At 41.8% G+C, this 16582-nt stretch overlaps 76 pseudogenes; all 76 read right to left on the reverse strand.

Moving 5' to 3' along the window:
• Positions 1-65: 65 nt before the first annotated feature.
• LOC142668117 (5S ribosomal RNA) lies at positions 66-184 on the reverse strand (annotated as a pseudogene).
• Positions 185-251: 67 nt separating this feature from the next.
• On the reverse strand, positions 252-370 carry LOC142668887 (5S ribosomal RNA; annotated as a pseudogene).
• Positions 371-437: 67 nt separating this feature from the next.
• On the reverse strand, positions 438-556 carry LOC142668871 (5S ribosomal RNA; annotated as a pseudogene).
• A 67-nt stretch (positions 557-623) lies between these two features.
• On the reverse strand, positions 624-742 carry LOC142668237 (5S ribosomal RNA; annotated as a pseudogene).
• Positions 743-809: 67 nt separating this feature from the next.
• Positions 810-928, reverse strand: LOC142668294 (5S ribosomal RNA; annotated as a pseudogene).
• Positions 929-995: 67 nt separating this feature from the next.
• LOC142667955 (5S ribosomal RNA) lies at positions 996-1114 on the reverse strand (annotated as a pseudogene).
• Positions 1115-1181: 67 nt separating this feature from the next.
• On the reverse strand, positions 1182-1300 carry LOC142668719 (5S ribosomal RNA; annotated as a pseudogene).
• Positions 1301-1367: 67 nt separating this feature from the next.
• On the reverse strand, positions 1368-1486 carry LOC142668885 (5S ribosomal RNA; annotated as a pseudogene).
• A 67-nt stretch (positions 1487-1553) lies between these two features.
• On the reverse strand, positions 1554-1672 carry LOC142668048 (5S ribosomal RNA; annotated as a pseudogene).
• Positions 1673-1739: 67 nt separating this feature from the next.
• On the reverse strand, positions 1740-1858 carry LOC142667898 (5S ribosomal RNA; annotated as a pseudogene).
• Positions 1859-1925: 67 nt separating this feature from the next.
• Positions 1926-2044, reverse strand: LOC142668066 (5S ribosomal RNA; annotated as a pseudogene).
• Positions 2045-2111: 67 nt separating this feature from the next.
• Positions 2112-2230, reverse strand: LOC142668957 (5S ribosomal RNA; annotated as a pseudogene).
• A 253-nt stretch (positions 2231-2483) lies between these two features.
• On the reverse strand, positions 2484-2602 carry LOC142668067 (5S ribosomal RNA; annotated as a pseudogene).
• Positions 2603-2669: 67 nt separating this feature from the next.
• Positions 2670-2788, reverse strand: LOC142668958 (5S ribosomal RNA; annotated as a pseudogene).
• A 439-nt stretch (positions 2789-3227) lies between these two features.
• On the reverse strand, positions 3228-3346 carry LOC142668158 (5S ribosomal RNA; annotated as a pseudogene).
• Positions 3347-3413: 67 nt separating this feature from the next.
• On the reverse strand, positions 3414-3532 carry LOC142668936 (5S ribosomal RNA; annotated as a pseudogene).
• Positions 3533-3599: 67 nt separating this feature from the next.
• On the reverse strand, positions 3600-3718 carry LOC142668303 (5S ribosomal RNA; annotated as a pseudogene).
• Positions 3719-3785: 67 nt separating this feature from the next.
• LOC142668459 (5S ribosomal RNA) lies at positions 3786-3904 on the reverse strand (annotated as a pseudogene).
• Positions 3905-3971: 67 nt separating this feature from the next.
• LOC142667896 (5S ribosomal RNA) lies at positions 3972-4090 on the reverse strand (annotated as a pseudogene).
• A 67-nt stretch (positions 4091-4157) lies between these two features.
• On the reverse strand, positions 4158-4276 carry LOC142667827 (5S ribosomal RNA; annotated as a pseudogene).
• Positions 4277-4343: 67 nt separating this feature from the next.
• LOC142667844 (5S ribosomal RNA) lies at positions 4344-4462 on the reverse strand (annotated as a pseudogene).
• A 67-nt stretch (positions 4463-4529) lies between these two features.
• Positions 4530-4648, reverse strand: LOC142668847 (5S ribosomal RNA; annotated as a pseudogene).
• Positions 4649-4715: 67 nt separating this feature from the next.
• On the reverse strand, positions 4716-4834 carry LOC142668129 (5S ribosomal RNA; annotated as a pseudogene).
• A 67-nt stretch (positions 4835-4901) lies between these two features.
• On the reverse strand, positions 4902-5020 carry LOC142668078 (5S ribosomal RNA; annotated as a pseudogene).
• A 67-nt stretch (positions 5021-5087) lies between these two features.
• On the reverse strand, positions 5088-5206 carry LOC142668778 (5S ribosomal RNA; annotated as a pseudogene).
• A 67-nt stretch (positions 5207-5273) lies between these two features.
• LOC142668889 (5S ribosomal RNA) lies at positions 5274-5392 on the reverse strand (annotated as a pseudogene).
• Positions 5393-5459: 67 nt separating this feature from the next.
• Positions 5460-5578, reverse strand: LOC142668872 (5S ribosomal RNA; annotated as a pseudogene).
• A 439-nt stretch (positions 5579-6017) lies between these two features.
• Positions 6018-6136, reverse strand: LOC142668003 (5S ribosomal RNA; annotated as a pseudogene).
• Positions 6137-6203: 67 nt separating this feature from the next.
• Positions 6204-6322, reverse strand: LOC142668720 (5S ribosomal RNA; annotated as a pseudogene).
• A 67-nt stretch (positions 6323-6389) lies between these two features.
• LOC142668886 (5S ribosomal RNA) lies at positions 6390-6508 on the reverse strand (annotated as a pseudogene).
• Positions 6509-6575: 67 nt separating this feature from the next.
• Positions 6576-6694, reverse strand: LOC142668542 (5S ribosomal RNA; annotated as a pseudogene).
• A 67-nt stretch (positions 6695-6761) lies between these two features.
• LOC142668891 (5S ribosomal RNA) lies at positions 6762-6880 on the reverse strand (annotated as a pseudogene).
• A 67-nt stretch (positions 6881-6947) lies between these two features.
• Positions 6948-7066, reverse strand: LOC142667879 (5S ribosomal RNA; annotated as a pseudogene).
• A 67-nt stretch (positions 7067-7133) lies between these two features.
• On the reverse strand, positions 7134-7252 carry LOC142668044 (5S ribosomal RNA; annotated as a pseudogene).
• A 625-nt stretch (positions 7253-7877) lies between these two features.
• LOC142667959 (5S ribosomal RNA) lies at positions 7878-7996 on the reverse strand (annotated as a pseudogene).
• A 67-nt stretch (positions 7997-8063) lies between these two features.
• Positions 8064-8182, reverse strand: LOC142668802 (5S ribosomal RNA; annotated as a pseudogene).
• Positions 8183-8435: 253 nt separating this feature from the next.
• Positions 8436-8554, reverse strand: LOC142668023 (5S ribosomal RNA; annotated as a pseudogene).
• Positions 8555-8621: 67 nt separating this feature from the next.
• On the reverse strand, positions 8622-8740 carry LOC142667953 (5S ribosomal RNA; annotated as a pseudogene).
• Positions 8741-8807: 67 nt separating this feature from the next.
• LOC142668119 (5S ribosomal RNA) lies at positions 8808-8926 on the reverse strand (annotated as a pseudogene).
• Positions 8927-8993: 67 nt separating this feature from the next.
• On the reverse strand, positions 8994-9112 carry LOC142667909 (5S ribosomal RNA; annotated as a pseudogene).
• Positions 9113-9179: 67 nt separating this feature from the next.
• On the reverse strand, positions 9180-9298 carry LOC142668018 (5S ribosomal RNA; annotated as a pseudogene).
• Positions 9299-9365: 67 nt separating this feature from the next.
• LOC142668141 (5S ribosomal RNA) lies at positions 9366-9484 on the reverse strand (annotated as a pseudogene).
• A 67-nt stretch (positions 9485-9551) lies between these two features.
• On the reverse strand, positions 9552-9670 carry LOC142667951 (5S ribosomal RNA; annotated as a pseudogene).
• A 67-nt stretch (positions 9671-9737) lies between these two features.
• LOC142667934 (5S ribosomal RNA) lies at positions 9738-9856 on the reverse strand (annotated as a pseudogene).
• A 67-nt stretch (positions 9857-9923) lies between these two features.
• LOC142668192 (5S ribosomal RNA) lies at positions 9924-10042 on the reverse strand (annotated as a pseudogene).
• Positions 10043-10109: 67 nt separating this feature from the next.
• On the reverse strand, positions 10110-10228 carry LOC142668812 (5S ribosomal RNA; annotated as a pseudogene).
• Positions 10229-10295: 67 nt separating this feature from the next.
• On the reverse strand, positions 10296-10414 carry LOC142668783 (5S ribosomal RNA; annotated as a pseudogene).
• Positions 10415-10481: 67 nt separating this feature from the next.
• On the reverse strand, positions 10482-10600 carry LOC142668227 (5S ribosomal RNA; annotated as a pseudogene).
• Positions 10601-10667: 67 nt separating this feature from the next.
• LOC142667935 (5S ribosomal RNA) lies at positions 10668-10786 on the reverse strand (annotated as a pseudogene).
• Positions 10787-10853: 67 nt separating this feature from the next.
• On the reverse strand, positions 10854-10972 carry LOC142668193 (5S ribosomal RNA; annotated as a pseudogene).
• A 67-nt stretch (positions 10973-11039) lies between these two features.
• On the reverse strand, positions 11040-11158 carry LOC142668300 (5S ribosomal RNA; annotated as a pseudogene).
• Positions 11159-11225: 67 nt separating this feature from the next.
• LOC142668154 (5S ribosomal RNA) lies at positions 11226-11344 on the reverse strand (annotated as a pseudogene).
• A 67-nt stretch (positions 11345-11411) lies between these two features.
• Positions 11412-11530, reverse strand: LOC142668892 (5S ribosomal RNA; annotated as a pseudogene).
• Positions 11531-11783: 253 nt separating this feature from the next.
• LOC142668166 (5S ribosomal RNA) lies at positions 11784-11902 on the reverse strand (annotated as a pseudogene).
• Positions 11903-11969: 67 nt separating this feature from the next.
• LOC142667720 (5S ribosomal RNA) lies at positions 11970-12088 on the reverse strand (annotated as a pseudogene).
• A 67-nt stretch (positions 12089-12155) lies between these two features.
• On the reverse strand, positions 12156-12274 carry LOC142668178 (5S ribosomal RNA; annotated as a pseudogene).
• Positions 12275-12341: 67 nt separating this feature from the next.
• Positions 12342-12460, reverse strand: LOC142668664 (5S ribosomal RNA; annotated as a pseudogene).
• Positions 12461-12527: 67 nt separating this feature from the next.
• On the reverse strand, positions 12528-12646 carry LOC142668191 (5S ribosomal RNA; annotated as a pseudogene).
• A 67-nt stretch (positions 12647-12713) lies between these two features.
• On the reverse strand, positions 12714-12832 carry LOC142668183 (5S ribosomal RNA; annotated as a pseudogene).
• Positions 12833-12899: 67 nt separating this feature from the next.
• Positions 12900-13018, reverse strand: LOC142667752 (5S ribosomal RNA; annotated as a pseudogene).
• Positions 13019-13085: 67 nt separating this feature from the next.
• LOC142668665 (5S ribosomal RNA) lies at positions 13086-13204 on the reverse strand (annotated as a pseudogene).
• Positions 13205-13271: 67 nt separating this feature from the next.
• Positions 13272-13390, reverse strand: LOC142668203 (5S ribosomal RNA; annotated as a pseudogene).
• Positions 13391-13643: 253 nt separating this feature from the next.
• LOC142668383 (5S ribosomal RNA) lies at positions 13644-13762 on the reverse strand (annotated as a pseudogene).
• Positions 13763-14016: 254 nt separating this feature from the next.
• LOC142668504 (5S ribosomal RNA) lies at positions 14017-14133 on the reverse strand (annotated as a pseudogene).
• Positions 14134-14201: 68 nt separating this feature from the next.
• LOC142668941 (5S ribosomal RNA) lies at positions 14202-14320 on the reverse strand (annotated as a pseudogene).
• A 67-nt stretch (positions 14321-14387) lies between these two features.
• LOC142667776 (5S ribosomal RNA) lies at positions 14388-14506 on the reverse strand (annotated as a pseudogene).
• Positions 14507-14573: 67 nt separating this feature from the next.
• LOC142668942 (5S ribosomal RNA) lies at positions 14574-14692 on the reverse strand (annotated as a pseudogene).
• Positions 14693-14759: 67 nt separating this feature from the next.
• LOC142668159 (5S ribosomal RNA) lies at positions 14760-14878 on the reverse strand (annotated as a pseudogene).
• A 67-nt stretch (positions 14879-14945) lies between these two features.
• Positions 14946-15064, reverse strand: LOC142668020 (5S ribosomal RNA; annotated as a pseudogene).
• Positions 15065-15131: 67 nt separating this feature from the next.
• On the reverse strand, positions 15132-15250 carry LOC142668313 (5S ribosomal RNA; annotated as a pseudogene).
• Positions 15251-15317: 67 nt separating this feature from the next.
• On the reverse strand, positions 15318-15436 carry LOC142668866 (5S ribosomal RNA; annotated as a pseudogene).
• Positions 15437-15690: 254 nt separating this feature from the next.
• On the reverse strand, positions 15691-15807 carry LOC142668505 (5S ribosomal RNA; annotated as a pseudogene).
• Positions 15808-15875: 68 nt separating this feature from the next.
• On the reverse strand, positions 15876-15994 carry LOC142668960 (5S ribosomal RNA; annotated as a pseudogene).
• A 67-nt stretch (positions 15995-16061) lies between these two features.
• On the reverse strand, positions 16062-16180 carry LOC142668527 (5S ribosomal RNA; annotated as a pseudogene).
• A 67-nt stretch (positions 16181-16247) lies between these two features.
• On the reverse strand, positions 16248-16366 carry LOC142668059 (5S ribosomal RNA; annotated as a pseudogene).
• A 67-nt stretch (positions 16367-16433) lies between these two features.
• On the reverse strand, positions 16434-16552 carry LOC142668180 (5S ribosomal RNA; annotated as a pseudogene).
• Between the last annotated feature and the right edge of the window lie 30 nt (positions 16553-16582).

The raw sequence follows: 16582 nt of genomic DNA on the forward strand, positions 1-16582 counted from the left end.
TAAATGCTTTAATCCATAGTCCTATTTAATCTATTGTGAAACAAAATCTAAACGACATAATAAAAAGTCAACCGCACCACGGATTCCCAGACAGTCTCCCACACTGGTACTAGCGAGGCCTTAAGCTGTGTAACTTCTGCGATCTGACGAGAGCAGGCACATTCAGCTTAGAATGGCCATTGACATTAAATGCTTTAATCCATAGTCCTTTTTAATCGATTGTGAAACAAAATCTAAACGACATAATAAAAAGTCAACCGCACCACTGATTCCCAGACAGTCTCCCACACTGGTACTAGCGAGGCCTTAAGCTGTGTAACTTCTGCGATCTGACGAGAGCAGGCACATTCAGCTTAGAATGGCCATTGACATTAAATGCTTTAATCCATAGTCCTTTTTAATCGATTGTGAAACAAAATCTAAACTACATAATAAAAAGTCAACCGCACCACGGATTCTCAGACAGTCTCCCATACTGGTACTAGCGAGGCCTTAAGCTGTGTAACTTCTGCGATCTGATGAGAGCAGGGACATTCAGCTTAGAATGGCCATTGACATTAAATGCTTTAATCCATAGTCCTTTTTAATCGATTGTGAAACAAAATCTAAACGACATAATAAAAATTTAACCGCACCACGGATTCCCAGACAGTCTCCCACAATGGTACTAGCGAGGCCTTAAGCTGTGTAACTTCTGCGATCTGACGAGAGCAGGCACATTCAGCTTAGAATGGCCATTGACGTTAAATGCTTTAATCCATAGTCCTATTTAATCTATTGTGAAACAAAATCTAAACGACATAATAAAAAGTCAACCGCACCACGGATTCCCAGACAGTCTCCCACACTGGTACTAGCGAGGCGTTAAGCTGTGTAACTTCTGCGATCTAACGAGAGCAGGCACATACAGCTTAGAATGGCCATTGACATCAAATGCTTTAATCCATAGTCCTTTTTAATCGATTGTGAAACAAAATCTAAACAACATAATAAAAAGTCAACCGCACCACGGATTCCCAGACAGTCTCCCACACTGGTACTAGCGAGGCATTAAGCTGTGTAACTTCTGCGATCTGACGAGAGCAGGCACATTCAGCTTAGAATGGCCATTGACATCAAAAGCCTTAATCCATAGTCCTATTTAATCTATTGTGAAACAAAATCTAAACAACATAATAAAAAGTCAACCGCACCACGGATTCCCAGACAGTCTCCCACACTGGTACTAGCGAGGCCTTAAGCTGTGTAACTTCTGCGATCTGACGAGAGCAGGGACATTCAGCTTAGAATGGCCATTGACATTAAATGCTTTAATCCATAGTCCTTTTTAATCGATTGTGAAACAAAATCTAAACGACATAATAAAAACTCAACCGCACCACGGATTCCCAGACAGTCTCCCACACTGGTACTAGCGAGGCCTTAAGCTGTGTAACTTCTGCGTTCTGACGAGAGCAGGCACATTCAGCTTAGAATGGCCATTGACGTTAAATGCTTTAATCCATAGTCCTATTTAATCTATTGTGAAACAAAATCTAAACGACATAATAAAAAGACAACCTCACCACGGATTCCCAGACAGTCTCCCACACTGGTACTAGCGAGGCCTTAAGCTGTGTAACTTCTGCGATCTGACGAGAGCAGGCACATTCAGCTTAGAATGGCCATTGACATTAAATGCTTTAATCCATAGTCCTTTTTAATCGATTGTGAAACAAAATCTAAACGACATAATAAAAAGGCAACCGCACCACTGATTCCCAGACAGTCTCCCACACTGGTACTAGCGAGGCCTTAAGCTGTGTAACTTCTGCGATCTGACGAGAGCAGGCACATTCAGCTTAGAATGGCCATTGACGTTAAATGCTTTAATCCATAGTCCTATTTAATCTATTGTGAAACAAAATCTAAACGACATAATAAAAAGTCAACCGCACCACGGATTCCCAGACAGTCTCCCACATTGGTACTAGCGAGGCGTTAAGCTGCGTAACTTCTGCGATCTAACGAGAGCAGGCACATTCAGCTTAGAATGGCCATTGACATTAAATGCTTTAATCCATAGTCCTTTTTAATCGATTGTGAAACAAAATCTAAACGACATAATAAGAAGTCAACCGCACCACGGATTCACAGACAGTCTCCCACACTGGTACTAGCGAGGCCTTAAGCTGTGTAACTTCTGCGATCTGACGAGAGCAGGCACATTCAGCTTAGAATGGCCATTGACGTTAAATGCTTTAATCCATAGTCCTATTTAATCTATTGTGAAACAAAATCTAAACGACATAATAAAAAGTCAACCGCACCACGGATTCCCAGACAGTCTCCCACACTGGTACTAGCGAAGCGTTAAGCTGCGTAACTTCTGCGATCTAACGAGAGAAGGCACATTCAGCTTAGAATGGCCATTGACATTAAATGCTTTAATCCATAGTCCTTTTTAATCGATTGTGAAACAAAATCTAAACGACATAATAAAAAGTCAACCGCACCACGGATTCCCAGACAGTCTCCCACATTGGTACTAGCGAGGCGTTAAGCTGCGTAACTTCTGCGATCTAACGAGAGCAGGCACATTCAGCTTAGAATGGCCATTGACATTAAATGCTTTAATCCATAGTCCTTTTTAATCGATTGTGAAACAAAATCTAAACGACATAATAAGAAGTCAACCGCACCACGGATTCACAGACAGTCTCCCACACTGGTACTAGCGAGGCCTTAAGCTGTGTAACTTCTGCGATCTGACGAGAGCAGGCACATTCAGCTTAGAATGGCCATTGACGTTAAATGCTTTAATCCATAGTCCTATTTAATCTATTGTGAAACAAAATCTAAACGACATAATAAAAAGTCAACCGCACCACGGATTCCCAGACAGTCTCCCACACTGGTACTAGCGAAGCGTTAAGCTGCGTAACTTCTGCGATCTAACGAGAGAAGGCACATTCAGCTTAGAATGGCCATTGACATTAAATGCTTTAATCCATAGTCCTTTTTAATCGATTGTGAAACAAAATCTAAACGACATAATAAAAAGTCAAGTGCACCACGGATTCCCAGACAGTCTCCCACACTGGTACTAGCGAGGCCTTAAGCTGTGTAACTTCTGCTATCTGACGAGAGCAGGCACATTCAGCTTAGAATGGCCATTGACGTTAAATGCTTTAATCCATAGTCCTATTTAATCTATTGTGAAACAAAATCTAAACGACATAATATAAAGTCAACCGCACCACGGATTCCCAGACAGTCTCCCACACTGGTACTAGCGAGGCGTTAAGCTGTGTAACTTCTGCGATCTAACGAGAGCAGGCACATTCAGCTTAGAATGGCCATTGACATTAAATGCTTTAATCCATAGTCCTTTTTAATCGATTGTGAAACAAAATCTAAACGACATAATAAAAAGTAAACCGCACCACGGATTCCCAGACAGTCTCCCACACTGGTACTAGCGAGGCCTTAAGCTGTGTAACTTCTGCGATCTGACGAGAGCAGGCACATTCAGCTTAGAATGGCCATTGACATTAAAAGCCTTAATCCATAGTCCTATTTAATCTATTGTGAAACAAAATCTAAACAACATAATAAAAAGTCAACCGCACCACGGATTCCCAGACAGTCTCCCACACTCGTACAAGCGAGGCCTTAAGCTGTGTAACTCCTGCGATCTGACGAGAGCAGGCACATTCAGCTTAGAATGGCCATTGACGTTAAATGCTTTAATCCATAGTCCTATTTAATCTATTGTGAAACAAAATCTAAACGACATAATAAGAAGTCAACCGCACCACGGATTCCCAGACAGTCTCCCACACTGATACTAGCGAGGCCTTAAGCTGTGTAACTTCTGCGATCTGACGAAAGCAGTCACATTCAGCTTAGAATGGCCATTGACATTAAACGCTTTAATCCATAGTCCTTTTTAATCGATTGTGAAACAAAATCTAAACGACATAATAAAAAGTCAACCGCACCCCGGATTCCCAGACAGTCTCCCACACTGGTACTAGCGAGGCCTTAAGCTGTGTAACTTCTGCGATCTGATGAGAGCAGGCACATTCAGCTTAGAATGGCCATTGACATTAAATGCTTTAATCCATAGTCCTTTTTAATCGATTGTGAAACAAAATCTAAACGACATAATAAAAAGTCAACCGCACCACGGATTCCCAGACAGTCTCCCACACTGGTACTAGCGAGGCCTTAAGCTGTATAACATCTGCGATCTGACGAGAGCAGGGACATTCAGCTTAGAATGGCCATTGACATTAAATGCTTTAATCCATAGTCCTTTTTAATCGATTGTGAAACAAAATCTAAACGACATAATAAAAAGTCAACCGCACCACGGATTCCCAGACAGTCTCCCACACTGGTACTAGCGAGGCTTTAAGCTGTGTAACTTCTGCGATCTGACGAGAGCAGGCACATTCAGCTTAGAATGGCCATTGACATTAAAAGCTTTAATCCATAGTCCTTGTTAATCGATTGTGAAACAAAATCTAAACGACATAATAAAAATTCAACCGCACCACGGATTCCCAGACAGTCTCCCACACTGGTACTAGCGAGGCCTTAAGCTGTGTAACTTCTGCGTTCTGACGAGAGCAGGCACATTCAGCTTAGAATGGCCATTGACGTTAAATGCTTTAATCCATAGTCCTATTTAATCTATTGTGAAACAAAATCTAAACGACATAATAAAAAGTCAACCGCACCACGGATTCCCAGACAGTCTCCCACACTGGTACTAGCGAGGCCTTAAGCTGTGTAACTTCTGCGATCTGACGAGAGCAGGCACATTCAGCTTAGAATGGCCATTGACATTAAATGCTTTAATCCATAGTCCTTTTTAATCGATTGTGAAACAAAATCTAAACGACATAATAAAAAGTCAACCGCACCACGGATTCCCAGACAGTCTCCCACACTGGTACTAGCAAGGCTTTAAGCTGTGTAACTTCTGCGATCTGACGAGAGCAGGCACATTCAGCTTAGAATGGCCATTGACGTTAAATGCTTTAATCCATAGTCCTATTTAATCTATTGTGAAACAAAATCTAAACGACATAATAAAAAGTCAACCGCACCACGGACTCCCAGACAGTCTCCCACACTGGTACTAGCGAGGCCTTAAGCTGTGTAACTTCTGCGATCTGACGAGAGCAGGCACATTCAGCTTAGAATGGCCATTGACATTAAATGCTTTAATCCATAGTCCTTTTTAATCGATTGTGAAACAAAATCTAAACGACATAATAAAAAGTCAACCGCACCACTGATTCCCAGACAGTCTCCCACACTGGTACTAGCGAGGCCTTAAGCTGTGTAACTTCTGCGATCTGACGAGAGCAGGCACATTCAGCTTAGAATGGCCATTGACATTAAATGCTTTAATCCATAGTCCTTTTTAATCGATTGTGAAACAAAATCTAAACTACATAATAAAAAGTCAACCGCACCACGGATTCTCAGACAGTCTCCCATACTGGTACTAGCGAGGCCTTAAGCTGTGTAACTTCTGCGATCTGATGAGAGCAGGGACATTCAGCTTAGAATGGCCATTGACATTAAATGCTTTAATCCATAGTCCTTTTTAATCGATTGTGAAACAAAATCTAAACGACATAATAAAAATTCAACCGCACCACGGATTCCCAGACAGTCTCCCACAATGGTACTAGCGAGGCATTAAGCTGTGTAACTTCTGCGATTTGACGAGAGCAGGCACATTCAGCTTAGAATGGCCATTGACGTTAAATGCTTTAATCCATAGTCCTATTTAATCTATTGTGAAACAAAATCTAAACGACATAATAAAAAGTCAACCGCACCACGGATTCCCAGACAGTCTCCCACACTGGTACTAGCGAGGCGTTAAGCTGTGTAACTTCTGCGATCTAACGAGAGCATGCACATACAGCTTAGAATGGCCATTGACATCAAATGCTTTAATCCATAGTCCTTTTTAATCGATTGTGAAACAAAATCTAAACAACATAATAAAAAGTCAACCGCACCACGGATTCCCAGACAGTCTCCCACACTGGTACTAGCGAGGCATTAAGCTGTGTAACTTCTGCGATCTGACGAGAGCAGGCACATTCAGCTTAGAATGGCTATTGACATCAAAAGCCTTAATCCATAGTCCTATTTAATCTATTGTGAAACAAAATCTAAACAACATAATAAAAAGTCAACCGCACCACGGATTCCCAGACAGTCTCCCACACTGGTACTAGCGAGGCCTTAAGCTGTGTAACTTCTGCGATCTGACGAGAGCAGGGACATTCAGCTTAGAATGGCCATTGACATTAAATGCTTTAATCCATAGTCCTTTTTAATCGATTGTGAAACAGAATCTAAACGACATAATAAAAACTCAACCGCACCACGGATTCCCAGACAGTCTCCCACACTGGTACTAGCGAGGCCTTAAGCTGTGTAACTTCTGCGTTCTGACGAGAGCAGGCACATTCAGCTTAGAATGGCCATTGACGTTAAATGCTTTAATCCATAGTCCTATTTAATCTATTGTGAAACAAAATCTAAACGACATAATAAAAAGACAACCTCACCACGGATTCCCAGACAGTCTCCCACACTGGTACTAGCGAGGGCTTAAGCTGTGTAACTTCTGCGATCTGACGAGAGCAGGCACATTCAGCTTAGAATGGCCATTGACATTAAATGCTTTAATCCATAGTCCTTTTTAATCGATTGTGAAACAAAATCTAAACGACATAATAAAAAGTCAACCGCACCACTGATTCCCAGACAGTCTCCCACACTGGTACTAGCGAGGCCTTAAGCTGTGTAACTTCTGCGATCTGACGAGAGCAGGCACATTCAGCTTAGAATGGCCATTGACATTAAATGCTTTAATCCATAGTCCTTTTTAATCGATTGTGAAACAAAATCTAAACGACATAATAAAAAGTCAACCGCACCACGGATTCCCAGACAGTCTCCCACACTGGTACTAGCGAGGCCTTAAGCTGTGTAACTTCTGCGATCTGACGAGAGCAGGGATATTCATCTTAGAATGGCCATTGACATTAAATGCTTTAATCCATAGTCCTTTTTAATCGATTGTGAAACAAAATCTAAACGACATAATAAAAATTCAACCGCACCACGGATTCCCAAACAGTCTCCCACACTGGTACTAGCGAGGCCTTAAGCTGTGTAACTTCGGCGATCTGACGAGAGCTGGCACATTCAGCTTAGAATGGCCATTGACGTTAAATGCTTTAATCCATAGTCCTATTTAATCTATTGTGAAACAAAATCTAAACGACATAATAAAAAGTCAACCGCACCACGGATTCCCAGACAGTCTCCCACATTGGTACTAGCGAGGCGTTAAGCTACGTAACTTCTGCGACCTAACGAGAGCAGGCACATTCAGCTTAGAATGGCCATTGACATTAAATGCTTTAATCCATAGTCCTTTTTAATCGATTGTGAAACAAAATCTAAACGACATAATAAGAAGTCAACCGCACCACGGATTCACAGACAGTCTCCCACACTGGTACTAGCGAGGCCTTAAGATGTGTAACTTCTGCAATCTGACGAGAGCAGGCACATTTAGCTTAGAATGGCCATTGACGTTAAATGCTTTAATCCATAGTCCTATTTAATCTATTGTGAAACAAAATCTAAACGACATAATAAAAAGTCAACCGCACCACGGATTCCCAGACAGTCTCCCACACTGGTACTAGCGAAGCGTTAAGCTGCGTAACTTCTGCGATCTAACGAGAGAAGGCACATTCAGCTTAGAATGGCCATTGACATTAAATGCTTTAATCCATAGTCCTTTTTAATCGATTGTGAAACAAAATCTAAACGACATAATAAGAAGTCAACCGCACCACGGATTCACAGACAGTCTCCCACACTGGTACTAGCGAGGCCTTAAGCTGTGTAACTTCTGCGATCTGACGAGAGCAGGCACACTCAGCTTAGAATGGCCATTGACATTAAAAGCCTTAATCCATAGTCCTATTTAATCTATTGTGAAACAAAATCTAAAAGACATAATAAAAAGTCAACCGCACCACGGATTCCCAGACAGTCTCCCACACTGGTACTAGCAAGGCCTTAAGCTGTGTAACTTCTGCGATCTGATGAGAGCAGGGACATTCAGCTTAGAATGGCCATTGACATTAAATTCTTTAATCCATAGTCCTTTTTAATCGATTGTGAAACAAAATCTAAACGACATAATAAAAAGTCAAGTGCACCACGGATTCCCAGACAGTCTCCCACACTGGTACTAGCGAGGCCTTAAGCTGTGTAACTTCTGCTATCTGACGAGAGCAGGCACATTCAGCTTAGAATGGCCATTGACGTTAAATGCTTTAATCCATAGTCCTATTTAATCTATTGTGAAACAAAATCTAAACGACATAATATAAAGTCAACCGCACCACGGATTCCCAGACAGTCTCCCACACTGGTACTAGCGAGGCGTTAAGCTGTGTAACTTCTGCGATCTGACGAGAGCAGGCACATTCAGCTTAGAATGGCCATTGACATTAAAAGCCTTAATCCATAGTCCTATTTAATCTATTGTGAAACAAAATCTAAACAACATAATAAAAAGTCAACCGCACCACGGATTCCCAGACAGTCTCCCACACTCGTACAAGCGAGGCCTTAAGCTGTGTAACTTCTGCGATCTGACGAGAGCAGGCACATTCAGCTTAGAATGGCCATTGACGTTAAATGCTTTAATCCATAGTCCTATTTAATCTATTGTGAAACAAAATCTAAACGACATAATAAGAAGTCAACCGCACCACGGATTCCCAGACAGTCTCCCACACTGGTACTAGCGAGGCCTTAAGCTGTGTAACTTCTGCGATCTGACGAAAGCAGTCACATTCAGCTTAGAATGGCCATTGACATTAAACGCTTTAATCCATAGTCCTTTTTAATCGATTGTGAAACAAAATCTAAACGACATAATAAAAAGTCAACCGCACCCCGGATTCCCAGACAGTCTCCCACACTGGTACTAGCGAGGCCTTAAGCTGTGTAACTTCTGCGATCTGATGAGAGCAGGCACATTCAGCTTAGAATGGCCATTGACATTAAATGCTTTAATCCATAGTCCTTTTTAATCGATTGTGAAACAAAATCTAAACGACATAATAAAAAGTCAACCGCACCACGGATTCCCAGACAGTCTCCCACACTGGTACTAGCGAGGCCTTAAGCTGTGTAACTTCTGCGTTCTGACGAGAGCAGGGACATTCAGCTTAGAATGGCCATTGACGTTAAATGCTTTAATCCATAGTCCTATTTAATCTATTGTGAAACAAAATCTAAACGACATAATAAAAAGTCAACCGCACCACGGATTCCCAGACAGTCTCCCACACTGGTACTAGCGAGGCCTTAAGCTGTGTAACTTCTGCGATCTGACGAGAGCAGGCACATTCAGCTTAGAATGGCCATTGACATTAAATGCTTTAATCCATAGTCCTTTTTAATCGATTGTGAAACAAAATCTAAACGACATAATAAAAAGTCAACCGCACCACTGATTCCCAGACAGTCTCCCACACTGGTACTAGCGAGGCCTTAAGCTGTGTAACTTCTGCGATCTGACGAGAGCAGGCACATTCAGCTTAGAATGGCCATTGATATTAAATGCTTTAATCCATAGTCCTTTTTAATCGATTGTGAAACAAAATCTAAACTACATAATAAAAAGTCAACCGCACCACGGATTCTCAGACAGTCTCCCATACTGGTACTAGCGAGGCCTTAAGCTGTGTAACTTCTGCGATCTGATGAAAGCAGGGACATTCAGCTTAGAATGGCCATTGACATTAAATGCTTTAATCCATAGTCCTTTTTATTCGATTGTGAAACAAAATCTAAACGACATAATAAAAATTCAACCGCACCACGGATTCCCAGACAGTCTCCCACAATGGTACTAGCGAGGCCTTAAGCTGTGTAACTTCTGCGATCTGACGAGAGCAGGCACATTCAGCTTAGAACGGCCATTGACATTAAATGCTTTAATCCATAGTCCTATTTAATCTATTGTGAAACAAAATCTAAACGACATAATAAAAAGTCAACCGCACCACGGATTCCCAGACAGTCTCCCACACTGGTACTAGCGAGGCCTTAAGCTGTGTAACTTCTGCGTTCTGACGAGAGCAGGCACATTCAGTTTAGAATGGCCATTGACGTTAAATGCTTTAATCCATAGTCCTATTTAATCTATTGTGAAACAAAATCTAAACGACATAATAAAAAGTCAACCGCACCACGGATTCCCAGACAGTCTCCCACACTGGTACTAGCGAGGCCTTAAGCTGTGTAACTTCTGCGATCTGACGAGAGCAGGCACATTCAGCTTAGAATGGCCATTAACATTAAATGCTTTAATCCATAGTCCTTTTTAATCGATTGTGAAACAAAATCTAAACGACATAATAAAAAGTCAACCGCACCACTGATTCCCAGACAGTCTCCCACACTGGTACTAGCGAGGCCTTAAGCTGTGTAACTTCTGCGATCTGACGAGAGCAAGCACATTCAGCTTAGAATGGCCATTGATATTAAATGCTTTAATCCATAGTCCTTTTTAATCGATTGTGAAACAAAATCTAAACTACATAATAAAAAGTCAACCGCACCACGGATTCTCAGACAGTCTCCCATACTGGTACTAGCGAGGCCTTAAGCTGTGTAACTTCTGCGATCTGATGAAAGCAGGGACATTCAGCTTAGAATGGCCATTGACATTAAATGCTTTAATCCATAGTCCTTTTTATTCGATTGTGAAACAAAATCTAAACGACATAATAAAAATTCAACCGCACCACGGATTCCCAGACAGTCTCCCACAATGGTACTAGCGAGGCCTTAAGCTGTGTAACTTCTGCGATCTGACGAGAGCAGGCACATTCAGCTTAGAACGGCCATTGACATTAAATGCTTTAATCCATAGTCCTATTTAATCTATTGTGAAACAAAATCTAAACGACATAATAAAAAGTCAACCGCACCACGGATTCCCAGACAGTCTCCCACACTGGTACTAGCGAGGCGTTAAGCTGTGTAACTTCTGCGATCTAACGAGAGCAGGCACAGCCAGCTTAAAATGGCCATTGACATTAAATGCTTTAATCCATAGTCCTATTTAATCTATTGTGAAACAAAATCTAAACGACATAATAAAAAGTCAACCGCACCACGGATTCCCAGACAGTCTCCCACACTGGTACTAGCGAGGCCTTAAGCTGTGTAACTTCTGCGATCTGACGAGAGCAGGCACATTCAGCTTAGAATGGCCATTGACATTAAATGCTTTAATCCATAGTCCTTTTTAATCGATTGTGAAACAAAATCTAAACGACATAATAAAAAGTCAACCGCACCACTGATTCCCAGACAGTCTCCCACACTGGTACTAGCGAGGCCTTAAGCTGTGTAACTTCTGCGATCTGACGAGAGCAGGCACATTCAGCTTAGAATGGCCATTGACATTAAATGCTTTAATCCATAGTCCTTTTTAATCGATTGTGAAACAAAATCTAAACTACATAATAAAACGTCAACCGCACCACGGATTCTCAGACAGTCTCCCATACTGGTACTAGCGAGGCCTTAAGCTGTGTAATTTCTGCGATCTGATGAGAGCAGGGACATTCAGCTTAGAATGGCCATTGACATTAAATGCTTTAATCCATAGTCCTTTTTATTCGATTGTGAAACAAAATCTAAACGACATAATAAAAAGTCAACCGCACCACGGATTCCCAGACAGTCTCCCACACTGGTACTAGCGAGGCCTTAAGCTGTGTAACTTCTGCGATCTGACGAGAGCAGGCACATTCAGCTTAGAATGGCCATTGACATTAAAAGCCTTAATCCATAGTCCTATTTAATCTATTGTGAAACAAAATCTAAACAACATAATAAAAAGTCAACCGCACCACGGATTCCCAGACAGTCTCCCACACTGGTACTAGCGAGGCCTTAAGCTGTGTAACTTCTGCGATCTGACGAGAGCAGGGACTTTCATCTTAGAATGGCCATTGACATTAAATGCTTTAATCCATAGTCCTTTTTAATCGATTGTGAAACAAAATCTAAACGACATAATAAAAAGTCAACCGCACCACGGATTCCCAGACAGTCTCCCACACTGGTACTAGCGAGGCCTTAAGCTGTGTAACTTCTGCGATCTGACGAGAGCAGGCACATTCAGCTTAGAATGGCCATTGACATTAAAAGCCTTAATCCATAGTCCTATTTAATCTATTGTGAAACAAAATCTAAACAACATAATAAAAAGTCAACCGCACCACGGATTCCCAGACAGTCTCCCACACTGGTACTAGCGAGGCCTTAAGCTGTGTAACTTCTGCGATCTGACGAGAGCAGGGACTTTCAGCTTAGAATGGCCATTGACATTAAATGCTTTAATCCATAGTCCTTTTTAATCGATTGTGAAACAAAATCTAAACGACATAATAAAAAGTCAACCGCACCACGGATTCCCAGACAGTCTCCCACACTGGTACTAGCGAGGCCTTAAGCTGTGTAACTTCTGCGATCTGACGAGAGCAGGCACATTCAGCTTAGAATGGCCATTGACGTTAAATGCTTTAATCCATAGTCCTATTTAATCTATTGTGAAACAAAATCTAAACGACATAATAAAAAGTCAACCGCACCACGGATTCCCAGACAGTCTCCCACACTGGTACTAGCGAGGCGTTAAGCTGTGTAACTTCTGCGATCTAACGAGAGCAGGCACATCCAGCTTAGAATGGCCATTGACATTAAATGCTTTAATCCATAGTCCTTTTTAATCGATTGTGAAACAAAATCTAAACGACATAATAAGAAGTCAACCGCACCATGGATTCCCAGACAGTCTCCCACACTGGTACTAGCGAGGCCTTAAGCTGTGTAACTTCTGCGATCTGACGAGAGCAGGCACATTCAGCTTAGAATGGCCATTGACATTAAAAGCCTTAATCCATAGTCCTATTTAATCTATTGTGAAACAAAATCTAAACAACATAATAAAAAGTCAACCGCACCACGGATTCCCAGACAGTCTCCCACACTGGTACTAGCGAGGCCTTAAGCTGTGTAACTTCTGCGATCTGACGAGAGCAGGGACTTTCAGCTTAGAATGGCCATTGACATTAAATGCTTTAATCCATAGTCCTTTTTAATCGATTGTGAAACAAAATCTAAACGACATAATAAAAAGTCAACCGCACCACGGATTCCCAGACAGTCTCCCACACTGGTACTAGCGAGGCCTTAAGCTGTGTAACTTCTGCGATCTGACGAGAGCAGGCACATTCAGCTTAGAATGGCCATTGACGTTAAATGCTTTAATCCATAGTCCTATTTAATCTATTGTGAAACAAAATCTAAACTACATAATAAATAGTGAACCGCACCACGGATTCCCAGACAGTCTCCCACACTGGTACTAGCGAGGCCTTAAGCTGTGTAACTTCTGCGATCTGACGAGAGCAGGCACATTCAGCTTAGAATGGCCATTGACATTAAAAGCCTTAATCCATAGTCCTATTTAATCTATTGTGAAACAAAATCTAAACAACATAATAAAAAGTCAACCGCACCACGGATTCCCAGACAGTCTCCCACACTGGTACTAGCGAGCCCTTAAGCTGTGTAACTTCTGCGATCTGACGAGAGCAGGGACTTTCAGCTTAGAATGGCAATTGCCATTAAATGCTTTAATCCATAGTCCTTTTTAATCGATTGTGAAACAAAATCTAAACGACATAATAAAAATGCAACCGCACCACGGATTCCCAGACAGTCTCCCACACTGGTACTAACGAGGCTTTAAGCTGTGTACCTTCTGCGTTCTGACGAGAGCAGGCACATTCAGATTAGAATGGCCATTGACGTGAAATGCTTTAATCCATAGTCCTATTTAATCTATTGTGAAACAAAATCTAAACGACATAATAAAAAGTCAACCGCACCCCGGATTCCCAGACAGTCTCCCACACTGGTACTAGCGAGGCCTTAAGCTGTGTAACTTCTGCGATCTGACGAGAGCAGGCACATTCAGCTTAGAATGGCCATTGACATTAAATGCTTTAATCCATAGTCCTTTTTAATCGATTGTGAAACAAAATCTAATTGACATAATAAAAAGTCAACCGCACCACGGATTCTCAGACAGTCTCCCACACTGGTACTAGCGAGGCCTTAAGCTGTGTAACTTCTGCGATCTGATGAGAGCAGGGACATTCAGCTTAGAATGGCCATTGACATTAAATGCTTTAATCCATAGTCCTTTTTAATCGATTGTGAAACAAAATCTAAACGACATAATAAAAATTCAACCGCACCACGGATTCCCAGACAGTCTCCCACAATGGTACTAGCGAGGCCTTAAGCTGTGTAACTTCTGCGATCTGACGAGAGCAGGCACATTCAGCTTAGAATGGCCATTGACGTTAAATGCTTTAATCCATAGTCCTATTTAATCTATTGTGAAACAAAATCTAAACGACATAATAAAAAGTCAACCGCACCACGGATTCCCAGACAGTCTCCCACACTGGTACTAGCGAGGCCTTAAGCTGTGTAACTTCTGCGATCTGACGAGAGCAGGCACATTCAGCTTAGAATGGCCATTGCCATTAAAAGCCTTAATCCATAGTCCTATTTAATCTATTGTGAAACAAAATGTAAACGACATAATAAAAAGTCAACCGCACCACGGATTCCCAGACAGTCTCCCACACTGGTACTAGCGAGGCGTTAAGCTGTGTAACTTCTGCGATCTAACGAGAGCAGGCACATTCAGCTTAGAATGGCCATTGACATTAAATGCTTTAATCCATAGTCCTTTTTAATCGATTGTGAAACAAAATCTAAACAACATAATAAAAAGTCAACCGCACCACGGATTCCCAGACAGTCTCCCTCACTGGTACTAGCAAGGCCTTAAGCTGTGTAACTTCTGCGATCTGACGAGAGCAGGGACATTCAGCTTAGAATGGCCATTGACATTAAATGCTTTAATCCATAGTCCTTTTTAATCGATTGTGAAACAAAATCTAAACGACATAATAAAAATTCAACCGCACCACTGATTCCCAGACAGTCTCCCACACTGGTACTAGCGAAGCCTTAAGCTGTGTAACTTCTGCGATCTGACGAGAGCAGGCACATTCAGCTTAGAATGGCCATTGACATTAAAAGCCTTAATCCATAGTCCTATTTAATCTATTGTGAAACAAAATCTAAACAACATAATAAAAAGTCAACCGCACCACGGATTCCCAGACAGTCTCCCACACTGGTACTAGCGAGGCCTTAAGCTGTGTAACTTCTGCGATCTGACGAGAGCAGGGACTTTCAGCTTAGAATGGCAATTGCCATGAAATGCTTTAATCCATAGTCCTTTTTAATCGATTGTGAAACAAAATCTAAACGACATAATAAAAATGCAACCGCACCACGGATTCCCAGACAGTCTCCCACACTGGTACTAGCGAGGCTTTAAGCTGTGTACCTTCTGCGTTCTGACGACAGCAGGCACATTCAGCTTAGAATGGCCATTGACGTGAAATGCTTTAATCCATAGTCCTATTTAATCTATTGTGAAACAAAATCTAAACGACATAATAAAAAGTCAACCGCACCCCGGATTCCCAGACAGTCTCCCACACTGGTACTAGCGAGGCCTTAAGCTGTGTAACTTCTGCGATCTGACGAGAGCAGGCACATTCAGCTTAGAATGGCCATTGACTTTAAATGCTTTAATCCATAGTCCTTTTTAATCGATTGTGAAACAAAATCTAAACTACATAATAAAAAGTCAACTGCACCACGGATTCCCAGACAGTCTACCACACTGGTACTAGCAAGGCCTTAAGCTGTGTAACTTCTGCGATCTGACGAGAGCAGGTACATTCAGCTTAGAATGGCCATTGACATTAAATGCTTTAATCCATAGTCCTATTTAATCGATTGTGAAACAAAATCTAAACGACATAATAAAAAGTCAACCGCACCACGGATTCCCAGACAGTCTCCCACACTGGTACTAGCGAGGCCTTAAGCTGTGTAACTTCTCCGATCTGACGAGAGCAGGCACATTTAGCTTAGAATGGCCATTGACATTAAATGCTTTAATCCATAGTCCTTTTTAATCGATTGTGAAACAAAATCTAAACGACATAATAAAAAGTCAACCGCACCACGGATTCCCAGACAGTCTACCACACTGGTACAAGCGAGGCCTTAAGCTGTGTAACTTCTGCGATCTGACGAGAGCAGGGACATTCAGCTTAGAATGGCCATTGACTTTAAATGCTTTAATCCATAGTCCTATTTAATCGATTGTGAAACAAAATCTAAACGACATAATAAAAAGTCAACCGCACCACGGATTCCCAGACAGTCTCCCACACTGGTACTAGCGAGGCCTTAAGCTGTGTAACTTCTCCGATCTGACGAGAGCAGGCACATTCAGCTTAGAATGGCCATTGACATTAAATGCTTTAATCCATAGTCCTTTTTA

The sequence above is a fragment of the Rhinoderma darwinii genome (assembly GCF_050947455.1).
Source record: "Rhinoderma darwinii isolate aRhiDar2 chromosome 1 unlocalized genomic scaffold, aRhiDar2.hap1 SUPER_1_unloc_11, whole genome shotgun sequence".
NCBI lineage: Eukaryota > Metazoa > Chordata > Amphibia > Anura > Rhinodermatidae > Rhinoderma > Rhinoderma darwinii.